The 26,415-nt window shown below is 40.3% G+C and overlaps 2 long non-coding RNA genes across 2 annotated transcripts in view; both read left to right on the plus strand.

Moving 5' to 3' along the window:
* LOC142600610 (uncharacterized) overlaps positions 1–26,415 on the plus strand; it is a 147,163-nt gene that overhangs the window by 53,605 nt on the left and 67,143 nt on the right. Inside the window, exon 5 of the long non-coding RNA XR_012834187.1 lies at positions 12,529–12,704. This is a non-coding gene — a long non-coding RNA (uncharacterized LOC142600610). The remainder of the gene's footprint in view (positions 1–12,528; positions 12,705–26,415) is intronic.
* On the plus strand, positions 17,126–25,482 carry LOC142600611 (uncharacterized). Its single transcript, XR_012834188.1, has 3 exons — positions 17,126–19,108; positions 19,684–19,827; positions 21,438–25,482. It is a non-coding gene; the product is annotated as an uncharacterized LOC142600611 (long non-coding RNA).

The following is a 26,415-nucleotide window of genomic DNA, read 5'->3' on the forward strand; positions in this document are numbered from 1 at the left end:
CTTAATGTCTGTGTTTCCATTTCCCATTCTGCAAAATGCATACAGTCAAAATTGTTTCACTGAATTGTTAGGAAAATATTGAATCAGAATCCAAATTTTCCCAGAACCTAAATGTAATTTGCTTTTGGTCTAGTTACATTTATTTTCCTAGTCTGTGTGAGGAATGGTGGCAGGATCTGAATCATAATGTTTGGAAAGAACTTTAAAGTCTTTAGAAAACTATAAAATATTATTAAGTGTGTAATTAATTGCTCAAACTCATAGTCTTCTTAATGGCTTTACTTTGTTGTTGTAGTAAAAGGAGAAGTTAGATTGCTCTAGGAAACACATTTTTGTAAATTTTGAAACCACAGCAATTTAGATAACACATTTTAGTCTAGATTATGGTTATGAGTTTCTGCATTACAAGGATTCCACAGAAAACCACTTCATACCATAAGAGGTAACGCCTTCATGTCGATGAATAATAACCATGAGAAATCAAATGGATACTCAGAAGGAATAAAACTAAAAAAAAAAGAGGAAGCTGAGTGTACGTAAATTGTCACGTCAGGGAGATGATACTTTTATTGTCTCTGCTGTTAGTTAATACTGAGAGGAAAAAAAAGGCTTGGTTTTTTTTTTTCCTTTATTTGGTATTGAGGAGGAGTCAGAGAAAGAAATCCTTTCGCTAAGAGTTCTGAATTAACTTAGTTTTGTTTGGCACCATTCAGGTGCCATAGACCAGGATAACAAAGAAAGCTTTCAGTTTGCCTTGTTGTTGAGGTTTACTGAAGGCAGAGTGTGGCTGAAGGAAGAGTTTAGGTTCAGCCTTGGGAGGCAATTAAGTAATTTAAGTATTTCTGTTTGTTTTTCACTGGAAGAACACACAGAGTCTGGAAAAGACATAGTCAAAAATATTGTGCATCTCCCAAGCAAGCCGGTCTTTGCTATTTCCTACTCTGTCATTACCTGAAAGGAAGAAGCAAATTTTGATACATTTAACACCAAAAATGCTAAATGCAAATAGAGATTTAATTCTGATGAAGAAAGAATGATAAATGAAGGAAATTATAATAATACAGATTTTAAAAAATTCCTTGCTAACTTTAACCTTTTCTGAAACTATTTTCACAGATAAGTGACTGGAAAATATCTCATTGTAGATATTAGAAAGAAATTTGCTAATCTGAAAACCCAATTCTACTGAAGACACACTATTTTCTTTTCAAAATATACCTGATTTGGCTTGTCCTTCTATGATTATTTTTATTGAGGCTTTTCTACATTTTAATATGACCAGAAAAAATTTCAAATGATATATTAAATACTTTCTGAGATTGTTGAAGTCTTGGTTTAAATTTGGGCCAAATGAACAATTAATATGTTATTTGCCATGTGTTGATAGTGGGTATATCCTCATGTCTATGTCCCAAGGAAAAATGTGAGAACTTTCTTTGTTACGAACTTATTTTCTGTTTTTCTGTTGCTGCTCTGCCTCATGTCTATTCTGACAACTCAAAATCTTAAACAAACACAGTAAATAAGCACTATGGAAACCATAGATCATAAAATATTCATATGCTTAGAAAAAAATACATATTTAAGTTTCTTTTGGTCTCTTCAGGATGACTTTTGTTTCGCTATTTTGTTTTCAATAAAAGAGACAGCATGTACTACACAGATAAAATAGCCTTTTATTTTGAGGATATTGAGCCAAATTTTGCTATCAGCTGTACTATGGTAAGGGTGTTGTACCTTCATCAGAGTTGCTGTGGTATTATCCAGACAGTGATTAATGAGGAATATAGTTAGTATATATTCTAGGAAATCTGGAATAGTGATATCTAACCACAGGCCAGATTTCTCCCTTCATCTCCAAACAGGAAACTAAAATTGGACTTGGGTTCTAGATGCATTCTGTAGATGTTCCTGTATTGCTCTGTGATGCAGTGCAATGCCATTCTAGAGCACTTTGATCAAGCTTTAATTTAGTGGTTAGGGCACTTTCTTTGAAAACAGGAGATGAACACCTTTTGTCTCAGGAGAACATATTACCCAAGTCTCCCAGGATCTGATGAAACGCTTTAGTTGCTCCACTGCTATTTAAAGCAAGGGTACTGACAATTTTTCCATCAGTGTTAAAAGCATGCAATATATCTTCTCACAAGAGAGAAATAGATAATCCTGTCTTACGGCCCGTGTGGTGGAGAGTCCCACCATGCATGAGCAATGGCCATTTGTCTGGGATTTCAAAGCAATAGAGTTGAGAGGTGTGAAAAATTTCTATATGAATAAACTTGTGTTAGTTCCTCAACTCTCCCTCACCAAAAAGAGCAGTGACAGGAACTAGAAATGATCTGATCAAAATATTTATGTCCATTCGTTGGGTTTCAGGATCAGAACTATGAGAAGACAGTGGCATCTATCCTCTTTGTGCGATACCTATTAGACATATAGCACAGGACATTAATGATTTTGGCTGCCAAAGACTGTATTTTTATCGGAGTCGTTTACCCAATAATTCTGTATGTGCTGGCTGGGTGTATGCGGGTATTATAGGCAGTAAGGAAATGAAAGACTCAAAAATGCAGTGATTTTCCAAGGTGCAATAGTATGGGCATTCCCAATAATAAGAAAAAAGAAGAGGGCAAGGGCATTGTAGAAAGTGCGATTCCTTGACCATAGACCTCGCTGTATTACAATTGGAGAAAAAGGAGAATTTGTACCTGCAGTGTAGTCAAATATTGGGACAGGAGGATTTACATCAGAGGAGCTCGTGCTGCTGAAACATCATCACATGTTCCACAAAAGAGGTTACAATGTAAAATGTAAATGATCCTAGAAATTAATGTTTTGGGATAACTAATCAAATTCAGCTGATAAAATGTCAAAGCTGCTGACTGGAAAGAACCCTTAAGCTGAACTAAATCAGGGGAGATGTGGAGAGGAAGGAGGAGGAGGAGGAGATCAGTAACGTGACAGCTCCTGAGCGGACAGAAAAGCTGCATTTGTAGTGATGAGTTGGTGTGACTGTGACAAGAGAAATCCAGCCAATAAATTTTATTGATATCTTTCTTCCTTCTCCCCTGCTCCCCTGCACTTTAGGAAAGTATTTAAAAGAGAGTATTTAAAAATCTGAAATGGATACCTTCACCCAGACAGAAATATCCCTCAGCACAAAAGAATGAAGATTTCTTAAAATACAACAAATTTCATTAGACTTAATGTCTAATGAACATTGGACAGTCTGTCCAAAGTTGCTATTTCGTAGGTAATCTTTGTTGTTTTTATTGGATGGTGGAACATGTTTTTCAAGTGCTATGTCTGTTTACAAAGTTTAAGAAATCTTGTCAGAGAACAGAAGTTGTACTGTCTGACTGGTAGAACCAGTCACGTGGCTGGAAAAGCGAATTCCAAATGTTAAGTCCACAAGCGAATAAAGAACGGCTCATGTGCATCCACTTATATTTGCTTTGTTTATAAGAATTGGATGCTAAATGGCTATGAAACATTCACAAAAATTGTCTTACTTGCAAACAGTCTAAATGTGCAAATTGAGCCAGTTCCTTGTGACTGGAATTTAACCCGATTTAGGTGTGAGAAACAGATGTTCTCTATTTCTATCTTTATTCAAATGCATTAGTTTTTACAAAAAAGTAGATTTTGTTATTGTTCACATGCAGTCAGGAAATCCTGAGTAAAGACTGATGACTGATTGTCTCCGCTACCTCATGTCTTATCTAGAGGCCTTCACTGTGCAAAACAAGTGTAAAATGCTGCCACACTGATACAAATGTAAATGATAATGAGAGAGAGAAACAGAGAAATCATCCCAAAATAGTTGTGGTTGTATTAGCAATGTTAGGCCTTGGGTAAAAGTCTAACCAAGTTTCACTTTTAAAGCTATGGCTTGCAACCCAAGTTACTTAGTTACTTGTAAGCCCTCTGTTTTAGTCTACAATACCTGTAACGAGGTAACTAAATATCAAGAATAACTTCACTAAATCCAATGTCAAATTCCCCTGACATCTGTCTCACGAATCTAAAAAAAAAAAAAAAAAAAGGTCAGTATCTGGGATTGCATTCATTTGACTATCATTTTGCGTGCTGGCTAGGTTACTAAAACTGAATCAGAATGGAATAATTTGTAGATGAGAACTCACCAAGGAAGGAGGAGTGCAGTGTGAACGAATCTGGATTATCAGCTTTAAGTCTGGATTTCCTCATTATTTTTGATATGTGTTAATATGCTGTTGTTACTCATGTCACTATGAAAAAAATTTGATTTTACTGTTGAAAACAAGTATCCCTCCAGACAGAACCCTCACAAACTTTTTCAGATACTCCTTGTTTCATCTGCAGTATTTGAGCAGAGGATTGTTCACTTTAGTATTTAAATGGAAGAAATACCAATCCATTAATACCTGCTGATTTGGTACAACAGGAATATCTGCTGCGATGCTCTTTGCAAATTCATCATACATCAGCTTTTTTTCTAAGGAAACAGAAATCCTTGTGCTTCTTTTTCAAGAATATGATAAATTTAAGTTTTTATCAAGAAATTTATCAAGAATATGATAAATTTCAAGAATATGATAAATTTAAGCAAACCTTGTTTGCTCTTGAAGATCTGTAGCAAGTATACGAAGAAAGTCTATAATAACATGTCCAGTGAGAAGTTTCTTGGATGAGCACTGGGCTCTGGCAGTGGTCACACCGCCATGTTTAAAGGCGTGTACACGTTTGTAGCTGCCAGGTTGGCCCCACCATATGTGAGGGATGTCTCCGCTGATGGGTATCTTGTGTGTGCACGTGAAGAGAGTAAATTTCACTTAGAGTGAATAAGCCTCTGGGATCATTTTTTCCCAACACTTTTGTGTAATCACCAGAGCGTGCCAGCTCCTTTAGCTAATATTTGCAGTAACTTTATATGTTAAAACAAGGCTGTGCAGTAGCTGTTGGTAGCTTAACCATGTGGCTACAAAATTAACCTTTGACCTTTCTTAGCCTAATCAGGAAATTGACTTTAGGAGTTATTCCTTAACCCAGGATATGTGGTTAAAGTTAAACATCACTAATAGGAAGTCTAGTAACAGGAAATGTGTGAATGCTAGGCCATACAAACATAAACAAACCTTTGGCTTACATACAGTTTTATTGGAATTTTCCTCGACTCCCTTTCCTTCAATAAGTCAGAAAAAATTACAAGCAACTTGTTAAAGTCTTTGAAAAACTTCAGCTCTTTGTGGCTATAGGTTTATTAGATTTCTACTTAAGGAAGCTTTGAAACTTGGGTAGGGTTTTGTCAAGAATCGTCTTCTGGGCAGGTACATACAATTCATCTTCACTGCAGTTCTGACTGAGGAGGATATTCACCAGAATAACCAGAATTTTCAGGCAAAGGATTAACTAGGAGTGTTTCTTTTTGTGTAACTTAAAATTGGGTAATTTGGAGAAAAAAGGTTTACAAAAATATCTATTTCCATAAGCCCATTTTGAAATGGCTTTCTTTTTAGAAAAAAAAATTGTCAGAAAGTCACCAAAATGAACATAATTCCAGTACAGAAAATTATCTGTGAGAATTTGAAACATTTTTATTGTTCTCACTGTTACATTTCATTAGGAAAGTAGGCGAGCATAACTTGAAGCCAAACACTGGTCAATCACTGTTTATATAAGTATGGACCTTACCCTGGAAAACTTTGAATTTTACTCTGCTCTTCCTACTAAATCCACAAAACTTTTACGTTCATATTGAGCTCCGCTGAGTTCAATGGGATACTGTGTGCGTCCATTGACATAAATCAGCTTCTAGGATTATGGCCAAAGTAATTTTTCTGGGAGGAGTTTCCTTGAAGTCAAGAGAAAGATCTTAGGGGAGCAGAAAAAAAGTCCAGTCTGAAAAAATTATTTCTCAAAACAGGAAAGAACAAGATAACTGTAAAACAGTAGCCCACAATCTCTGTATTTCCTCTTTTAACCTCTCCAGAATGAGTAAATCAGTGATATTCACAAAAGACCCTAGGCAAAATATTTACTATGCATATTAAAGCAGTGGCAATGTCAGAATAATGTCATAGTGATATGTGTTCACTTCATGTGTATTTACAAAATTGGCTAACCCGTGAGGCACACAACTCATAGCATTACTTTGCAGATAATTTTGTTCTTAAGGGAACATTTTCAACAAAGTTCTTAAGATGTGCAATTATGTTAACTTCAATAAAAATGTTATTGCATGTAAAATGAATATCAAATGATTATCTAAAATGTGTTTAATGATCAACAGCTGTGAAGTAAACTGTAGAAGAATCATATCTATCCAGCCCTGTTAAATAAATTTTGGATGAATTCAATTTGCCTTGATATAGTGTCTTCTCTAGAGCTCATAAAAGCTTCTCTTTGGGACGCTGTAAAGTTCTGCTCCCCTTTGAGCATTTGGTCATCTTTCTATTTTTGGAGCCCTGTTTGCAGACTGATGTACTGTAATCATTCACACCACTGTAGTCCAAAAGCTCTTTGCCTACGATACCCAGGCAAACATGAAAAAATTATTTTGGTCACAGCCTCATTAAACACATGCTTTACAAAGTGACAGTGATGAGTGAGGAATATGCAGCCTGCAAAAGCCCTCCCACTTTAATGTAATAATGTTAAAAAAAAAAAAAAAGTTGTTATGTAAAGGTGTGCCAGTATTTATATAAGCAACTCTCAGGGCCTGATTCTCTCATAGTCTGGTGCTGTTGGGATCATCACTGAAGTCAATAAATTTAAATATACTTCAGGATTTGATCATAAGTTAATGAAAAACTGTAAAGAAGAGGTGGAGTGAGCCTCAGAGTAGTATTAAGCAACAATTTTTTTTGTTTGCTAGCAAAATCAAAGCTTTCATTTTTATGTTACTATTTGGCAAGGGTTTTCACCAGTTCCCTTGAATAACATTTTTTATAGTGAATTTCAATCACGCAATAAATTTAATATTTTTTAATACTTGAACCTTGTGATACTAATCTTTTTCCACATGAAAAAACTCCTTGCTTTTCCTATAAATCTACCTCATATTTTCCTGTTCAAATACTGTTTTTTGTTTTCTCTTAAAAAACTGCTGGCACATCCAAGACAGAATCTGTCTTTACAAGGCTTGGTTTGATAGAACAGAAATCACTGTCAACGAATTAGTGCGAGGCACAACCATTTTTTACTTCAGCGCCTTAAAGATGGCATTCTAATGAGGAATATAATTTGCCTAATTAAAAGGTTATCTGTAAAATGCAGCTATCCCTTATGCTGTTGGAGTGAACACAGAACTGGGCGAGTGTATGTAGTGAACCTGGGTATCCCACACTTTCCCAGAGGAGAGGTCTGGTAATTCACCTGAGGCCTTGTAGTTGTAGATCCTGGAAGAAATGGTGAAGAAGCTGTCCCAAGTTTTATACTTCAGACACGTTTATCTTTTGATACATCAAAGGGTGGTGCTGCCATCCAGGCTTGGGCTGGAGAAATGGGCTGACAGGAACCTTATAAAGTTCAACAAGGAGAAGTGCCATGCCCTGCACCTCAAGTGCCATGCTCATGCACCATGCATGCTGGGGGCTAAATGGCTGGAAAGAAATTTTGCAGAAAAGAACCTAGGAGTCCTGGTGGATGCCAAGTTGATCACGAACTAGCAATGTACCCTTGCAGCAAAGGCTAAAGGTATCCTGGGCTGTATTAGGAGAAGCGTTGCCAGCAGGTCAAGGGAGGTGATCCTTCCCATTTCTTAAGCACAGATGAAGCCACTCCTGGAGTGCTGTGTCCAGTTCTGGCCTCCCCAGCACAAGAGAGACATGGACATACTAGAGAGACTGCAATGAAGGGCCATGAAGATAATAAGGGACTTGAGCATCTCTCGTGTGAGGAAAGGCTGATGGATCGTGGACTCTTTAGCCCAGGAAGAGAAAGTTCAGAGAGGATCTTATCTATGTAAGTAAGTACCTGAAGTGAAAGTGCAGAGAGGACAGAGCCAGCCTCTTCTCAGTGGTTCCCAGTAACAAGACAAGAAGCAATGGGCACCACCTGAAACATAGGAGGTTCCCTCTGAACATCAGGAAGCATTTTTTCACTGTGAGGGTGACTGAGCACTGGCACAGGGCGCCCAGGGAGCTGGTGGAGTCACCGTCCTTGGAGATATGCAAAAGTCATGGTCCTGGGCAACTAGTTGTAGGTGGCCCTGCTTGAGCAGTGGGGTTGGGCTGGATGACTTCCAGATGTCCATTCCAACCTCAACCATTCTGTGGTTCTGAATGCATGCTGTATTTGTTTTCCAGATTTTCATAGGCAGTGAATCCAGTGACAAATCAAATATAGGCGATATCAGTAGAGAATGTTTTTTGAGCGGCCATTTATTTATCATGTGAAATAAAATAGTTGCCCAAGACTAGAGTGGAAATTGAAACCTCAAGCAGAATAATATTCAATATACAGCTGCTGGGTTGCTAGTTTTAGTCTGACTTTACATTTAGTGACTAAGGATGTTATTACTTCACATCTACGCAGTAGAATAAGTTTGTGGTCTCACCTCACCCCTAATGGGCAGGTGTCCTTAAACTGTAAATTTACATCTCATTTAACTCCAGATGGCACCCTTTCTGGTATTCTCAGACTTAGACCTGGTATTAGAAAATTTAGCATTATGTTCACTTGTCCTCCATCTTTAAAGACCATTGGAAGAAGAATGCCCATTGCTTATATTTTATTTTGTGTGTAGGATGTCATGCTCTAGAGTAATCAGTCCAGAACAATCCTTTCACAGGCAAAAGCAATTGATAATCTTGTTTAATTGTTAGATTCTCCAAAAAAGTTTTTATACATCATAAGTAACAAAACTGAAGCCTTGCCTTTTACAAAGGCAAACCAACATTTTTCAAATGGTTGCTGTCGTTATTGTTACACTGCATGCTTAAATAACCAATGGGTTCTAAACACACTTTCCCACATCAGGAGTGTCCCATAGGCAGAATTTGTGGCTCAGTCCTCTTTCTATCCTATATGAACACCTGCTTCCTCAACTGCAAGGGCTGTTTCACATTCATAATGCTCGCAGTGGTATCCATTCAGAAGTAATGGCAGATAAGGTCCATTAATTTCAAACTGTTGTTATCATCATGCTGGCAACGCAGTGCATATTTAAAAGTAGTTTAAGTAAATGTTTGTGCAAAGGATGTGATGCGTTATTGCAGATTTACAGTTTTAGACAAACTGAAAGAACAGCATCAGTTTGTTGTGTTGTCTTTTATAAGGCTAAAAGGCATTATAAATGGATGTTTCTATCATAGCATTATGACGATAACCAGCAGTAAATCCGTGTGAAATCCCTCTTAGCAAAGCTAATGCAACCCAAAGAAGCGTCTTTCGGTTTTGGGTACTGTGTTGGTTTTGCGTGGCAAGGTTTTGGTAGCGGGGGGGCTACAGGGGTGGCTTCTGTGAGAAGCTGCTAGAAGCTACCCCTGTGTCTGATAGAGCCAATGCCAGCCGGCTCCTAGACGGACCCGCCGCTGGCCAAGGCCAAGCCAATCAGCGCCTCTGTGATAACATATTTAAGAAAGAGAAAAACAGTTAGAGAGCGCTTTTGCAGCCAGAGAGAGGAGTGAGAAGATGTAAGAACATCTGCAGACACCAAGGTCAGTGAAGAAGGAGGGGGAGGAGGTGCTCCAGGCGCCGGAGCAAGATTCCCCTGCAGCCCGTGGTGAAGACCATGGTGAAGCAGGCTGTCCCCCTGCAGCCCATGGAGGGAGGATGAGGGGGTGTAGAGATTCCACCTGCAGCCCGTGGAGGACCCCACGCTGGAGCAGGTGGAGACACCTGAAGGAGGCTGTGGCCCCGTGGGAAGCCCGCGCTGGAGCAAGCTCCTGGCAGGACCTGTGGATCCGTGGAGAGAGGAGCCCACGCCAGAGCAGGTTTGCTGACAGGACTTGTGACCCCGTGGGGGACCCACACTGGAGCAGTTTGCTCCTGAAGGTCTGCACCCCGTGGAGGAGACTCACGTTGGAGAAGGCCGTGAAGGACTGTCTCCCGTGAGAGGGACCCCACGCTGGAGCGGGGGAACAATGAGTCCTCCCCCTGAGGATGAAGAAGCGGCAGAAACACCGCGTGAGGAACTGACCGTAACCCCCACTCCCCGTCCCCCTGTGCCGCTGGGGGGGGCGGAGGTTGAAGCCGGGAGTGAAGTTGAGCCCGGGAAGATGGGAGGGGTGGGGGGAGGTGTTTTTAAGGTTTAGTTTTATTTCTCATTCCTCTACTCTGTTTTGCTTAGTAATAAATAAGATGAATTCCCTCTCTAAGTTCGGTCTGTTTTGCTCGTGATGATAATTAGAGAATGATCTCTCCCTGTCCTTATCTCGACCCGTAAGTTTTACCTTTTCTCCCCTGTCTAATGAAAGAGGGGAGTGATAGAGCGGCTCTGGTGGGCACCTGGCCCTCAGCCAGGGTCAACCCACCACAGTCTTTTTTTTTGGCGCCCAACGTGGGGCACGAGAAAAATCGAGATAAGGATAGTAATGGGAAGAGGTAACGGGCAAAACATTGACTGAACGTAACTTGAGAGTGATATAGTGGTGAAGGGACTAGAGGTAGATTTTGTGTGTAGATTGTCCACTCTGGTGTTGTGATAGTGTTGTTTTGATGGTGGTGTGGAGAATTCTTTTTCTTTTTCTTTGTTGATGTGATTAGTGTTTGTGAAGTTTTGTGTTGAATGTATATTTTAATGATAATTCTTAAATATGTGATTCACAGAGGCGAGGGGTGGAATGTGTTGGTTTTGCGTGGCAAGGTTTTGGTAGCGGGGGGGCTACAGGGGTGGCTTCTGTGAGAAGCTGCTAGAAGCTACCCCTGTGTCTGATAGAGCCAATGCCAGCCGGCTCCTAGACGGACCCGCCGCTGGCCAAGGCCAAGCCAATCAGCGCCTCTGTGATAACATATTTAAGAAAGAGAAAAACAGTTAGAGAGCGCTTTTGCAGCCAGAGAGAGGAGTGAGAAGATGTAAGAACATCTGCAGACACCAAGGTCAGTGAAGAAGGAGGGGGAGGAGGTGCTCCAGGCGCCGGAGCAAGATTCCCCTGCAGCCCGTGGTGAAGACCATGGTGAAGCAGGCTGTCCCCCTGCAGCCCATGGAGGGAGGATGAGGGGGTGTAGAGATTCCACCTGCAGCCCGTGGAGGACCCCACGCTGGAGCAGGTGGAGACACCTGAAGGAGGCTGTGGCCCCGTGGGAAGCCCGCGCTGGAGCAAGCTCCTGGCAGGACCTGTGGATCCGTGGAGAGAGGAGCCCACGCCAGAGCAGGTTTGCTGACAGGACTTGTGACCCCGTGGGGGACCCACACTGGAGCAGTTTGCTCCTGAAGGTCTGCACCCCGTGGAGGAGACTCACGTTGGAGAAGGCCGTGAAGGACTGTCTCCCGTGAGAGGGACCCCACGCTGGAGCGGGGGAACAATGAGTCCTCCCCCTGAGGATGAAGAAGCGGCAGAAACACCGCGTGAGGAACTGACCATAACCCCCACTCCCCGTCCCCCTGTGCCGCTGGGGGGGGCGGAGGTTGAAGCCGGGAGTGAAGTTGAGCCCGGGAAGATGGGAGGGGTGGGGGGAGGTGTTTTTAAGGTTTAGTTTTATTTCTCATTCCTCTACTCTGTTTTGCTTAGTAATAAATAAGATGAATTCCCTCTCTAAGTTCGGTCTGTTTTGCTCGTGATGATAATTAGAGAATGATCTCTCCCTGTCCTTATCTCGACCCGTAAGTTTTACCTTTTCTCCCCTGTCTAATGAAAGAGGGGAGTGATAGAGCGGCTCTGGTGGGCACCTGGCCCTCAGCCAGGGTCAACCCACCACAGGTACCCTAATGAATTCAGAACTGGTTAGATATAGTTTAAATCTCAACAAAAAGATGGAAGGTGAACTCTCCTGTTCCTGTCTCTGCCAACACCCCCCACCCAAAAAAAAAAAAAAAAAAAAGGGAAAAATCCAACCAACCAAACTCTGTCTGCGTGGTCTATCTAAGAAAAGAAGTGCTATAGCAAGTTCGGCTCAACATGAGCCTCACAACTCAAATCAGTTTGGAGCTCCTTGACCATATTGGCATGGTGGGAGAGACCTATTAAAAACTGGGACTATCTCAAGAGCTCTGAAACGGATGGTGGCCCCACCTTAATGAACCTTCCCCATTATCAACCACTCCCTCATGGCTGAGGGTCTACGGCACACGTATTTGACAGATGTTTAAACTATACAGAACCCCCAAAGTTTGAAATGTAAAATATCTTTAAATATATTTTACAGCCAGAAATTGGGTGTGGAAGCTAAAATTCCTTACTGGTTTTCATTCTGCCTTATTCTCTGGGATTTCTTTTTTTAAGAACTGCCTGTAACTTGAATTTCAGGGCATGATGTTTAGTCAACCCAAAATATTTTGCCACCGCTCCCTCTATTTCTGAGCTCTTGTGGCTGAACTCAGAGTCTCTGTGTTTAGCTTGTCCTTTTTTTTGTAGTTTAATACATTTTCTTTTCTTCCTGATATAGTTGAGGCATCTCTGTGTTGAGCCGTCACATCCGAAAGAGGCTGACAGCATATGAAGGCAGAGGAGTATCCTTTGATGAGAAAATGCAAATTCCAAACAAAACATTTGCAGAACCACTAATCACCATTTCCATACAATTGAGCAATGATATGGTATTTATTATAGAATGACTCAAAGGTAAGACTGACTCCTGATAAGAAATGAAACATATAACCTCATATACACCCCTTCACCCCCCCAATTTATTTCTGCACCAGAGGCTATTTTACCTCGTTCAGTTAGTGTCAGAACTCCCCCTGCACTTGGTGGAACCGAGGTTTGATCTTTTTGGTGTAAAGACTGCATTGTTAGTAGTTTGAGGAGTTGCATAGTAGAACAGGAAACTAATTTGGTACATATTGTCAAAAGGAGTTTCTAAATTTGGAAGAAGGCGTGGTGTTCTGAACCCGATGTTCAGAGATGCTGGGTAACCCCAGCTGCCGTTAGTCTTCATGGTAGTGAATTCCGCACTTTGAAATGAGGGAACTGGCCTTTCACATCTGGCAATGCAGAAGTAGCGGTAGACAGTCTCAAACAATTTGGAAAGTATTGCTCTTATTTTGAGTTTTATTTATTTGACTTTGTTGTAATAATTCTGGCTACTTCATCAACTAGTGTTTACAATGACATTAGATTAAGAAAAATGCATTTATATCTGCAAGCCTTTTTGTCTGGTATTTTTGTATGCTTCCCTTATGTAGTTCAACTTTTACCATGCCACCTACAGGGAAAAATAATTTACTTTAGCAGATGCTGTTTTCATTCTGAGCAAATCTTGATTTAAGGCTATGGGGGTTGTAATTACATTTAATTATAATGAGTTTGGGTTTTGAAAAAAAACCTTGTTAGTCAGGTTTGGGTTTTAAAAAGCCACATCGGTTCATGGTGGGCCTAAAGACTGGTATTCTGCTGCATTAGATCCTGTTTGATTTCTACCAGTAATGCTTGGCTAGGAAAATGAATTCAATCCAAGATTCAGAATTTGGCATTTTTCTGTATCTAGTAGAATCTGGGACATCCAGATATTCAGCACTGAATGCCTTAGATACACTTCCTTTTCTGATTTGGATTCCTAGACATTGAGGAAAATAACAAAGCAAAATACCTTATTACTCCTCTGCATTACAAAAACTGTACAAGGGAGCCAAGATGGAGAAAGCCAAAGGTCCTATTTGTTAGTGGAAGACAAAGTCAAGTGGAGGACTCACACCTTCTGTATAGGGTATATTTGGAGTGATAGGAGAAGAAGAATTTAGACATACTGATTCTAGTAACTGCATGTGTCTTCTCTCCATTGTCAGCAGAAGGTTGCATTGTATGTTCAAAATACCTGAGCCAGTAGTTATGCTCCATTTACCAAGTCAGAGACTGAGTCATTCAACTTAATAAAATTTAAGGTGTGATCAATCTCATTGTAATGTAGATCAACTAAAATAGGTCAGATGAATCATCTCAAAATGCTTATTTTTCTTCTTTCACTTTTTAAAAAAAGCCTAAATTAACTAGCTCAGATAGAGACATCTACACTCTAGGTGATTAAAATCAGGCGAGATGAAGCCCACCCGTAATATTTACAGCTTGGAACTAGCTGATCCCAGGTGGATAAAATAGGCTGCAGTATGTTTGGTCTGGTTCAGTGTTAGTCTTTCCAGAACATGTGGCTAGATCCTGGTCTGTACTGAAAAGCTAATTGCTATCTTTAAAAGTTTAAGGTTTTGGGATAAATTTCTGTCTAAGTGCATGCCCACAGGTAAGCAGTGTGTTTGTAGTTGGGCTTACATGTTGGCGTAGACCTAATCAAAGAACTTAGTTCAGTAGAAAGAAACACTATTTCCCTCTAATTTTGCTTCCCTTCTGACCACTACAGGCCAATGGGCCAACTTTCTCAAAGGCTTTGCAGCCAGCAAAACCAGAAAGTGTTTGTTAGAGACTAAGCCCAAGGAAAGAAATATATGGGGCATTGAGCTGTCTCAAGTTAAAACATCCCGAGAGAAGGATGTTTGATCTGGGAAGCTTTGGGTTTAGTTTTACAGTGTAAGAAAGTAACTCAGAAAGGGTTAGTGTCATACTTGATGGGTGGCGGAAGGGGTACCCACTAACTGTCACTTCTGTAAAAGAAATGCTGCATCTGTTACCATGCCAATTGCATAAGGAGCTCTTTCTGTAGATCATGTGGCTCTACATTATTAATCCCAGAGTGCATGTATCTGAAAAAAGCCAAATACTGAGAACATTAACAAAGTTTAGGTGTACACATTTTATTAGGAACAGAAAAGGTTGTAGGAGTCTCTGAGTGTGGTGAAAGGATTATTTTCCTAGGCTTTGTGTTATGCTGGTTCATTCCTTTTGATTGTGAATAATCTTTTTATTTCTTCCCTTGAATTCCAGACCAATTCTTTAACTTAAATTTGTTATCTCAGGGAAAAGAGCTGAAACTTCTACAATTTTCTAGCTTCTTCCTATTTATAACTTTAATTTCAGGATTTGCCAATAATTGACTGTGAGTTTGATTTTTTTGATCAAAATCCTTTTTTCAGTCACTTTCTGCAGTTTTCTAAGCTTATCGTTATTGCCGTGATGATGCATTGTGTAAGGAATTCGATGTGTGATTCTTGATTTCATCAATAGTAAGTCTCCATTGAGTTAGACTTATTAAACTCGGTTTGGCTAGTATTTGTCTTTAACAAGAGAATAAATGTATATGGTCCCTGAGGTTATGAATGTTCTTTTCATTTGCTTCCAAAGTTGCTACTAAGTTACTTCAGTATTTTCAGTAAGGTACTGCTTTCAAGGATCCGCAGGGCAGATGGATCTTGCTTCTTAGCATTGCTGTCATCAAGCTGCTTTTCTGTGTTTCTTCTTGACTCCACAGCACTGATCCATTTAGCCTTCCTACCATGAAGCACTGTGCTCTTCCAGTAGTGCCTCATTAAGTTCTCTGGTTCTCCCTGCTAATCTTCTGGTATGTAGGTGGGGGAGAGGAATTATAAAATATTTATTTTGGTATTTATAAATATTAGTACTCTCCTACTTTACTTTGGGGTACAACTGAAGCAGGCAATGTCTTTTAAATGAGGATGAAGTTTAAAGCAAAGTTCCATGACCTAACTGGGTTATCCATAGTTTGAAGTTGTCTAAGAGGAACCAGTTTTTTTAAAATTCTTTCAGTGATGGAAAGAGTCATTTTATGACAGATACTAATATACTTCAAAGGTAGAGGGAACAGGTGAAAGTCAAGCCAGTGCTTGTGCTAAAAATTGAAAGTCACCCTATCAGTGCTCTTTACTTTCAGAGTAAAACTGACAAGTCTCCTGAAATATCTAGTTCAAACGTGTTGTTTGCCATTGACTAGCAGGCATTTGTTTCCAAAGCTGGTAGAGGCAGTTTTCATTCTTCGTGCTTCTCAGTGATTGATTTGTTTCTTTCTGTTTTTGCTTTCAGAGAACTTAATTGCACTATGTATTTTCAAAAACAAGCACATCAAATGTCACAATATTAGCATAATCATAAAAATGTCAAGCATTCTGTGCATTTGCAATATGTCAGAACTTACTACAGAACATATTTTTTCATACAATTAATGTGGGTCTCTGGAACATGCCTTTGAATGGGCAGCTCTTAAAAAGGCGACAAGTGGTTGCTGCAAATTATTCCCATTAGGGAAAAGAGTAGTTTGCCCCTAAAGCAGAATAATGTTGGTCCTTAAAAGCAGTAGATCCAAAAGGAATAGACAGATGTAACAGATCATCTAAGAAGACGAAAGGTTACTGATCCTGCTGTCTGGCTGACCCCATTGATCTCTACCTGCAAGAACCTGGAAGCCTGGATCACAAATTTCAGTGCCTGTCATAATCCAGATACTACCACTTGTGTCATGGGTAGTATTGTTTTTTAAATATAGGTAGTTGACTAATGCTGTATATTTAAGATGACTAGATAAGTTAAAAACCAGCGGGTACATATTAGTAAATGTACTATTTTTGGTATTGTATCTAAACTTGTATAGACTTTGTTGTACTGCTTATACTAACTGCAATAGCATTGTTTTGTAATGAATAATAGTAATAATAAATAAATAGTAATAGTAATAATAAAAAATAGTAATTTCATGGAAGGATTTGGGGCTGTGAATCTCAATGGTAAGGATGTAAGTGTGAGAAATGGGAGTTTCAGATACAGTCTGTAAAGCAACTCTGATAAATTTCTGTCCAGAGTCCCTTCATCTTTCTTGGCTGTTACAGAGGGAAATAGCCACAAAATTCAGTACAATTACAAACTTTAAAATTTGGACATAGGAACCCAATTAATTATCAGTGCAGTAATTTGCTTCCCAACATTCTCTTTTGGATTGCATCCAGAGCTCTTCACTTGATTTGTGAAAACTATCTTCATTAAGCTCATGACTGCAATGGTGTCGTGGTTTAACCCGGCTGGCAGCTAAAACAATCACACAGCCATTCACTCACTGCCCTCCCTCCCAGTGGGATGGGTGAGACAATTGAAAAGAGAAAAAAAGCAAACATAAAACTATTGAGATAAATACAGTTTTAATAGGACAGAAAAGGATGATAATAATAATAATAATAATAATAGAATATACAAAACAAGTGATGCACAGCACAGTTGCTTACCAACCAAAGCCAATGCTCAGCTAGTTCCCGAGCTGCTCCATCTCCTGGCCTTCCCACCAGTTATGTATAGAGCATGATGTCATATGGTATGGAATATCCCTTTGGCCAGTTTGGGTCAGCAATCCTGGCTGTGTCCCCTCCTCCCAGCTTCTTGGGTGCCCCCCGCCGCCTCATTGGCAGGTCAGTATGAGAAGCTGAAAAGCCCTTGACTGCTTGGCAACAACTGAAAACATCAGTGTGTTAAATCAACATTATTCTCATCCTAAATCCAAACCACAGCACTATACCAGCTGCTAGGAAGAAAATTAACTCTATCCCTGCTGAAACCAGGACAATGGAAGTGGGTATTGAGCTGGAGGACACAAACATAGACAATGCATATATGCCAGAACCTCAGTTAGGATTATAAATTAAAATTAAAATAAAAATTCTAAGTGCATGCAGCTGTAGTTACATGCCAGTTGGCATGTTTTCTCTGCTGGTCTGCCATTAACCTGCTATCTTAAAAGATTCTTTGGTGGTGTTTTTTGCATGCATGGAAAGACACCTTAGCATAGACACAGTCTGCAGTGTTCCGGTATGACCACAGGAGAGGAAAGCAAGCATGGTGTGAGCAGGGGTGTCCTCATCCTTTCTGCTTCTGAACCTCCTACTATAGGTTTTGCTGAGGAGTATCCTGCAGCATCATAGGACAGCTTTGTGTTACTGTCTTTGTTTGGATGGGAAGAAGTTTGCCTTTTGCATATTTGCACTTGTGGAAAATACAATGGAATATAAATAGGTCACAGAGCTGGCAAAATGTGCCAGACAGGTAACCTTCTCCCTCTCAATGTGTTTATGGAAAGTGATAGCCTTGTCAGCCCCTCCGTTGATGCCAAGGACAGAGTCATTACAGGTAGCCTTTTGTTTTTCCTTTTCTCTTAGTCCTCTCCCTTTAAGGAATAGAAATGAAGTCTCCCTGCCTGGTTCGCTCTTCTGCTTTATGATACAGCCAAACCAGTGTCAGCCGGTGCCAGTGTGGTGGTAATACAGCACTGGTGGGTGCTCCCTGGATGTGGACTACAGCAAACGGTTTACTTCAACCTAAGCTGCCAGAGGGCCCTCAGGTGGTAAATACTGCCCTGGGTAAGAAGTGGCAGCGAATGGCTGGATCTGCATCCCGTGACTATGCTTCTGACCTGTTCTGTCCCGAGAGAGTATTTTAATGCTGCTTTTTCCTTTTTTCTACAACTACCCGTCTGAGCCTCACAGCGTGTTTGGTGTTCTGTGACAGAGGTCATGTGCAGCCGCTTGGCCTCTGCATGAGCAGAAAGGAGAGAACAGTGGCTTCAGCCTGAGAGCTGAACCTGGGTGCAAGGACAGATGTACACGCGCACACGCAACCCACTGCAGTGAGTGAAGCGGACAGTTTTGCTCGTTCTTCTGCTTCACCTCTCCATACATTCTTCTCTGGCCTAGGAAACTTGAGTTCCTCTCCTGTAGTTTTCGAACACCTCTACCCTTTCCTAGTCTGCTGGGTATCACTTTGTATTCCCTGAAGTCATGACGGGATTATCAGAGATATCAAAGGAAATGGCTTTGGCAGCAGTAAGCAGTGATAATAAAACAGTTGCAAGTACATCTGGGCCCCAAGGATGGATTCAAATATACATGTGATATTTCAGAAAACATTCCACATAACTGTGTTGTAGAAATATCCTCCTTCAAAATCCTAAGCACTGAACTGTTTGCAATTGCCTGTGTATCTACTTTTCTGATCATTAAATTCTGCTCTGTGCTCAGAGACCACAGAGTCATTTTCAACAAGTACGAACAGGTCCTGCCCTTACCTCGGGGATGTGAGGAGCTAGCAGCAGGGAAGCCGTGCTTTGCTGCGGAGCCATAAGACCAGTGGAAATAATCAGGATTCAGGTACTGAAAAGCATAAGCAGGAAATAATTTGTATGCATGTGAAAAAAACATAAGCAGCTTTCTAAATTATTTGCAGGTGTCTTTTTAAATCCATCTGTAATGATCAAAATGATGGCAGATTTTTCCAAAGTCTCTCTTTAAAATGGGTTTTGAAGACAGTTTCTGGGTAATGTGCATTTTCCATTCAGCAACTCATCTGCACTGCCAGGAGTGTCTTCTGGCCTGACGTGGAGACGCTGCATGGGAAGTGCTGCCTCCACAGCCGGCAGGAAGGGGCTCAGGGTGTCCAGGTGTGTAAACGGGGGACAGCCGCTGCTCCTCTGCTCTGCAGGCTGAGGCAGCGCAGCTCATGAGTTGCTCTTTCTTATTCTTTCTGTCCTGTGAACGAGAGTTGCAAAGGGTGTGTGTCTTGTTGCACTGCCAACAAGATAGTCAAGTTCTCTGGCTGAATTTGTGGAGTTGCACTATACAACCTAAATATCCCCAGTCTGCTCCTTGATCTGTTAGGTGAAATGGAGGTTTTCACACCTGTATCTGCAGAAGATTCATGCTGCCTTCTTGTTTCTTCCCCGCAGGAGACCATTGGATTTTATTCCTTAGCACACACTGTCTACCCTCAGAAAAAGCACAAATGTCTTTGCATTACGGCCTCATATGAAGTCAGTGACTTTTGCATGTCAAGAATAAAGAAGAAATGTATAAATAAAATGAGAAGCATGGTAAGATGTCAAGGAAAGGAAAGGAAAAGAGTGTGATCCAGAACGTTACATCTCTTTGTGGGTGACTTCACTGAAATACAGATTGAAGGGAGAGGCTTTTTTACTATTACTCCTCAGAACCAAAAGATAAAAAATTGCTTTGCTGGAGGCCACTTCTTCCTGTCTGCATTCATATACAGACGATTTGTTTCAGTGCACAGGGACACATCCTGCAGTGTTGAAGTCAATGGGAATTTTGCTGCTGAACATAGGAAAAAGCATTTTACCTCTATCTCTGATAATTGATGTCACTAAGACTTTGGAGGGCTTTTACTGCTCTTACAAAAATCTCATCTTGTGTTTTATTCCTGGTGCCTAATACCTCCATCGTGAGTGGCATTTCACGGTGCCTGTTACCCAGGGTGCTGTCCCTTGTGAATTCAGAGAGAAGGTTACACATTGGAAAGGCATACGAAACCATTACTTACAGGGAAATAAGCAATTAAGACAGCTGAATAGAGGAGGACAGATCAAAAATAATGATTTAACATAGTAGGTGTCTGGGGAGGTGAGGTTTTGGGTGAGCTCCTGGTGCAGTCATGGTTATACTGGATCCTCGACTTGTTGCACTCTCAGCTGCTCCTTCCTCGCTGGAGTCTTTCCAGGGCAGATGGTGCAGCTGAGGCTGCATGGCCTGAGGCAGAGTATTGCAGCAGCATGCTGTTAGCTGGCTTGGCGAAAATTATTTGTCTCTTTTTTTTTTTTTTTTTTTCTTTTTTTTTTCCTTTCTCTGTCCATGTAGTGTAAGCAAAGGTCTAACCCTGGACTTACTGTTTTCCTGTGGTTGAATCCATAGAGGATTTGGACTGTAATAATGACAACAGATTATATCTTTTCTTGTCTTTGGATGGTCTGACAGCAGGTCAGTGTTAGCAGTGGTTCTCAGATCAGTAAGGATTACCTGCCAGTCGTATTTTCTTTTTTTCCCCTTTATGCCCCTCCCAAAAATGAATTATCCAGACAGCCAGCCTGAACAGACAAAGCCCGAGAAAAACTTTAAAAAAAAAAAACAAAACCCAAACCAAAAAAAACCCAGTCAGGATTTCTTGCATTAGTTAACTTGCTGGGGCCTGTGCAAACCTGGCTTCTTGTTGATCCAGTTGAGTACTGTCAAGACCATGCACAGCCACAGTTTTCTAGGGGTGTTAGCATTTTTTTTTCCCAACATCTGACTCCAAGCAGGCTGAATCTCTATTTTGGGGAGGCCAGTATTCCCCCTAGTAATATTTGTGTGCACCATCAGTTAATGGATCATTCTGAAGACCACCACCAGCTGCAGCTCTCATTCAATAGGCAGTGGTTGCAAATTCCTGAAGTGGGGAAAAGCATTATGGGAATTTTATCCAAGAGCTGGATTTTTCTCTATATTTAATGTTTTTCATAGTTCTGTTATATTTACATGTCACTCTGCGGCCTTCACATCTTCTCTTAAACTTATTTTTATTTAGGTCTTCAGTAGAGGGTCTAATTTTAGATACGTAATTATGCTTTTTTCTCTTAAGAACCTACTAAATAGAAAATAAATTTATCCAGGATATTCTTCTAATTTGGATTCCACCTTTTTTCTGCAGAGTAAATTTAGGACTGCTAATGTCACTGAATTCAAGCCGTAGCAAAGCTGAGCCCCAAACTGAGAAATATGCAGTCTTTCTCAAGACGTGTTGAGACATCCCCCTGCAGCTGTGATGGGCTATCAGCACAACATCTCCACCCTTTCACCAGAGGCAACCTCTTAGAGGCAACTTTGTCTTCAGACTTCAGTTGTATATCATCTGTTCTCAACGAGCGTCAAAAGATTCAGGAGCTTTCTGCCTGTCTGCTGGGAACATTGATCCACTCACCGCAGCTACGCACTAGATGTGAAGTCTTTCCTTCCCTGGCTCTCTCTCTCTCTCTCTGTCTATTTCCCTTAAAAAAAAAAAAAAAAAAAAAGCTGTCAGTATTTCAGAAAGTGTGAGCAGCAGATCTTTGTGTACTTTAATCCATAAATAAACATTTCTTCTTTTGAACTTCATTAAAATTGGATGTGTTTTCACTGTAAAACACTCCAGCATCCCTATCATTTAGACAGATACGGTGATGAATATTGCAATTAATTTTTGTCTGGAGGAATACTCATGGTCTAGAAATACTCAATTTATGCCAAAAAAAGTAAATAAAAGTCAGACAACAAGATGTGTTGCTTACAACAGCAATTTTAGAGCAAGATATTAAGCTCTGCTCCTGCTGTTTTAACAAGCTGGGCCAAATGCAGCTTTGTTGCTATGACCTAGCTTGCAGGGAAGTTGTGGAGAGGTGCGTTTGGCTTGCCTCCTGCGTGATTATATCAGACTTTCGATGGTAATACTTGTTGATGTATCACATTCAAATCTCCAGCTTTTCCTTTTATGCCTTTGACCTGAAGAAAGGAATTCCTGCTTTTAAATGCTCATCAATCAGTGCTGCATAGTTAAGCTGATAAAAAAGCTAAGGCTAAGCCAGTGTTAATTTAGCCAACTGTAACATTACTGACAATATTTGTCAGCAAATGATTTTAATTAGACCAGCATAATGAGATCAGTAGATTAAGACTGAGCAAATGACTAAAACTAAAGAGGGATTCGGATGACAAACAAGCTCTGATGAGAGTAAGGATGAATTTTTTGCCACTGGTGTTTGAGTGGCATGTGGGAACGGAGAGACAGTCCTAATCACATGAGAAATCACTTAAAAATAATACCAGTGTGCTGGAATGCTGTGCTGGTGTCGGGAAGGCTTGCAGAGTGTAAGTGCTGTGCAAACTTCCTGCGTAGCCTTGCGTGTCAGTGACAGCCTCTCTCCGCACTGGCGGGGCTTATTTGTCGACCTGCCTTATGTGCCGTGCATGAAACCAGGACTGGGAAGGGTTGTGAAAGGGGAAAGTGAAGAGGCAGCAGGTACGTGTGCTGGGAGCGGTGGGGCAGTGGGAGGGCAGGTGGAATAGGACCTATTGATGTTTGTGGCTGTAATTAAGAACAGGTAGGAAAACAAATGGGAGGAGGAGGCCAGGAAAATGGCGGGGGTTTTTTAAGAAAGAAGCAAGAATGGAGAGGCCAAAAGAAAACGATAGTTTGGTGTCTGAGGATGGAAATGTTTGGGCTGAATAACTCGCTGCTGTATTTGTCTCTCTCTCCCTACATAGCTTCTTTGTTCTGATTTGTGGTGAAGTATTCTGGCCCCTGTTTTATTTCCCCCTGCCTGCCCATGGGCCTCCTGAGACCTCCTGGCAGAGGGAGGTTTGCACAGCCTTCAGTGTTGATTCTGAGAAGTGTGAAGGAAATGGAACCATGCTGGATGATGTGACTCACCTTGGAGAAGTCGGTGTTTTCCGGTTGAGTGAAAGTGGAAAGTTTCAGCCTTGCTAGTCCAGATGTTTTAATGGACATAATTGCAGTAGAGAAACCCTTGTCTGCACATCTTGCTCAGCCCTGAATATGAGAGTCACAAGTTACATACCAACATAAATGATTAATGATTTATGATAAAAAAAAAAAAGATGGTGAGCAAAATACTAGGTTAATTGACTATGGAGTCCTAAATTCCCCAAAATGTGGCATTCCAGCCAAATATGGCTGAAATATCAGCTGTCATATGATGAATATTTTAAAGAAGATTCTATTATACACCTAGGGGTTCATTCGCTTCAGTAATGAGGACAGTTACCTCTAGGGAAAGGAAGCTATATTATGCTTGCCACTTAACCAGGGGCTGGTTTGACAGGCATCAGCTCAGAATATATGTGTATATATAGGGAATCACAGCAGCTTGTCTCTAGCTTACTGAGCAGGAAATGTGCTGTACAATATTTTGGGTTTCTATCTATGGATTTGTGCATGGCACTGAGTGGGATTCAGACTATTTTTATTCCTAAGTCTGATTGTTGAGGTGGAATCCATCACCTACTAAATATTAAATCAGCAGTTTTTTTAAAGAGCAACACTGTCTCTGCTGACTTGAACATCCTTATGTGGCCCAGAGGAAAAGAGAAACAAAGACAAGATGAGAAAACTATCATCTTTTGCATTCTTCTTAATATTAATGATTTCTCTAAAGTTTTCAAACTGTTGAAGGCAAAAAGTAAGATAGAACTTTCACGTGAAATGACCCAGGTGAAAAAAAAAAAAAGCATACATTATAAAAACAGCAGTGAAACTTCTGGAGTTGAATTTTTAGTTGGAAGAGATGAAGAAAATGCATCAACAGATTATTTTTTTAAACCAGTTTTGTTTAATTGTTTCCAAACAAACATGACTGGGAATTATTAGGAATGTGTCAATTCAAAATTATTTGAAGACTGTCATACAAATGCAATTTATTTCATATTTTACACTGAATATCGCTTCTGAAGCCTAATGTTTGCAAATTCTGAAGTTTTGAGATATCTGCCCAACTTACATGGTATTGTCCATCTTGCCAGACTGACTGGAATTGGATATAGTTACTTCTTGGTTTGTTTTGTTTTGGTGGTTTTTTTTTTTTTTTTGGAAGTGAACAGTTGCACTTCATAGGCAATACCCAAAGGCAGCAATCTGTGAGGTTTCCAGATGAGTGTTTCTAACATACCTGTAGTTTCCTATGTGAATACTCATCATGCACCATTGCACAAATAAAAGCCCTTCTCTGTCACCCTTAAAGAGGCTGCACAAAAATCATTTTTATGATAATAAGCAGGTAGGTGAAATAACAAAGACATTACAAAGGATGGCACATATTTTGTTTTTACATTCTGCAAAATAGTCACATCATCGCTTCAGTTCCAGAAATCAAAATGAATAATTGTTATGACAATCTTCTAAAGGCAGTGAAGATTCTTAAAAAGTTTCTGGTTGCAGACTAAGATGGAAGCTCACTTCTTATGTCACATTTTTAAGACCTCAGATGGCATACCAAAATGTCCTGGATGCCCTGACATTTTAATGGCACAGCCCATCCTATGGTAGAAGAATTCCAGTCCTTTGATTAATTTCAAATAATTCTCCTTGTTTAGCCAGATGAATTATCTAAGTTTCAGAATATAAGTCATTTATTCTGATGCTCTTTGTTAGATAAACTGACCCCTCAGTGCAATAAAAGGATGAAATGAAAGTACTCATTAAGTTGATGCCTTTGCATAATTCACATGCATTTTTTTAAGATCATGTTACATATTCATCAGTTTGTCTTAGTCACAGAGTTGCCGCCATGAATGCTGTGTAAATATGTGGATATCTGAGCTGCTTTGTAGGGGAGAGGGGAGGTAAGGAAAAAGGAAAAAAATCAAATATGAGAAAGAGGAGGGAGTAAGTGAGACTAGGAGTTAGGAGGCCATCTGAGCTATATAGTTACCAGTCTATACATCTGAATCTTTAGAGGTTGTACGGTTTCCTTTCCCCATATAACTCTTGGTGTGTACTGGGAGTTTTGATCAATTTTTGATGTTATTAAAAACCCAATAGTTATTATTTTTCACTTTGAGGTAAGAGTTAAATAATCTTCAATTGACCAGGGACCATGAAGTTCTTTGTCCTCCTATCTGTTCATTCATTACTTATGTTGTTTTTAATTGTAAATGAGAAAGGGAATATTTAAATAAAACCATGCCTTCTGTTTTGATGAAAACTTGTGTTTCTGGAGCTTGTTTTAGATTTGTGCCCTGCTTGATGTGATGTCCTGTTAATGTTAGCAATGCAAGACTACAACATAAAGCTTTATCGAGATTTGGGAAGTTTGGGAAAGTGAAATGAGTTGGGTTTTTTTTTCACTTTCGATAAGGCATGGGCTTATTTCTTCAGATTGTGATCAAAATAGATAAATAATTCCAGCATTACATAGCTGAGAAGTTTTGTTTCATGGTGGTAACAGTGAATTGGGAGAAAGGGTGTTTGGAGTGATAGGCAAATGTCTGCACAAAGCAAGTAATTTTATCACACAGATCTGTAAAAATTATGCAGCATGGTGCTTCATTTTAAACAAAGGCTAAATCCACTGGAGCTGAAAGTCATCATTAACACTGAAAATCCCAGCTCAAAGAACTCTTCCCCTTTTTTTTTTTTTTTTCCAATTTCCTATTTTTCCTGATTTCTTAGCCCTTTGGCAGATTTGGTTTACTATAAAGAAGTAAGGGACTAATTTTACTTGGCATACAGCAGTCAGACACAAGTTCTACAACTTCCAGAAGGTCTGACGGTCATCTGCTGTCTCTAGATAGGGTTCAGAAATGTCACAGCTGCCTGCAGTGGCTGAGATGGAAATGTGGAACTTCTACCAGGGGACTCGTCCCAGCCCTGCTGTTGGTCATGCCATTCCAGGAGCTCTTGTATGTGTACTTTATGTGGGCATACCTAGGCATGCTACCTCGCCTTGAGTGAGTGGTTTTGACTTACGGTGCAATGGGTAAGAATGGGTGACCATTAATAATCTTATCTAATCTCTAAGACATCCTGTGAAAGGAAGTAAGCAAGCGGTTCGAACATGCTGCTTGAAGTCATAAATGAAGAATTCTTGAAGCCGTGGGAGATTTGGGGAAGTGAGCGGTTGACATGGCAGTCTGCA

Source organism: Balearica regulorum, chromosome 2, assembly GCF_011004875.1.
Source record: "Balearica regulorum gibbericeps isolate bBalReg1 chromosome 2, bBalReg1.pri, whole genome shotgun sequence".
In the NCBI taxonomy this organism is placed as follows: Eukaryota; Metazoa; Chordata; class Aves; order Gruiformes; family Gruidae; genus Balearica; species Balearica regulorum.